The sequence below is a fragment of the Orycteropus afer genome, unplaced genomic scaffold (genome assembly GCF_000298275.1).
Source record: "Orycteropus afer afer isolate SDZICR_OR568_19922 unplaced genomic scaffold, OryAfe1.0 scaffold00451, whole genome shotgun sequence".
Taxonomy (NCBI): Eukaryota; Metazoa; Chordata; class Mammalia; order Tubulidentata; family Orycteropodidae; genus Orycteropus; species Orycteropus afer.
Genome location: NW_006922038.1, coordinates 3,443 through 4,707, shown reverse-complemented (window position 1 = coordinate 4,707; position 1,265 = coordinate 3,443).

The window sequence follows — 1,265 nt, the reverse complement described above, 5'->3', positions numbered from 1 at the left end:
TTCTCAATCATCCTCACAATCCTTGCCATGCTTGAGCCAAGTGCTGTAGCAAATGTGTCATTGAGAGTCTTTCTCTTTTCTTCCTGAATCTCCACTTTACCAAGCATAATGTCCTCTTCCAGGGACTACTCCTTCCTGATAACATGTCCAAAGTATAAGGAACAAAGTATCACTATCCTTGTTTCTAGGGAGAATTCTGGCTGTACTTTTCCCAAGACAGTATTTGTTTATTCTTATGGCAGCCCAGGGTATATTCAATATTCTTCGCCAACACTAAAATTCAAAGGCATCAATTCTTCTTTGGTCTTCCTTACTTATTGTACAGCTTTCAAATGCATATGAGGTGATTGAAAATAACATGGCTTGAGTCAGGCACATTTTAGTACTCAAAGTGATGCCTTCGCCTTTTAACACTTTAAAGAGGTCTTTTGTAGCAGATTTGCCAATGCCAAACACTGATTTTTTGACGGCTCCTTCCATGGACTTTGATTGTGCATCCAATTAAATGAAATCCTTGACAACTTCAATCTTTTCTCTGTTTATCCTGACATTGCTGACTAGTCCAATTTTGAGGATATATATATATATATTTTTTGATTTCTTATGTAGAGGGGTAAGGAGCTCTGGTGACACAGTACCTAAGGCATTTGACTGCTAACCACGAAGGCTGGCAGTTCAAACCCACCAGTCACTTGCAGAAGGAAGACTGGGCAATCTACTTCTGTAAAGATTTACCAGCTCAGAAACTCAAAGGGGTTGCTATGAGTCTGAATCAACTCAACAGTAGTGAGTTTGTTTTTTTGGTTTTCTGTGTGGAGGTGTAATCCTTATTGAAGGCTGTAGTCTTCGTTTTTAGAAGTAGTTCAAGTCCTGCTTACTTAAAGCAAGCAAAGTTGAATCATCTGCATATCACAGGTTGGTGAGTCTTCCTCCAGCTTAATGCTACATTCTTCTTCATATAGTCCACCTTCTCAAATTATTTCCTCATAGAGAAAAATGATAGAACCTTGCTGCACACTGTTCCTGATTTTAAATAAATAGTGTATCCTCTTGTTCTGTTCAAATGACTGCCTCTTGATCTATGTACAGATTCCTCGTGAGCACAATTAAGTGTTCTGAAATTATCATTCTTCCTAAGATTATCCATGATTTTTTATGATACACACAGTCAAATGCCTACATAGTTGATACAACACAGATAAACATATTTCTGACATTTTCTTCTTTCAGCCAAGATCCTTCTGACATCAGCAATGATATCACTC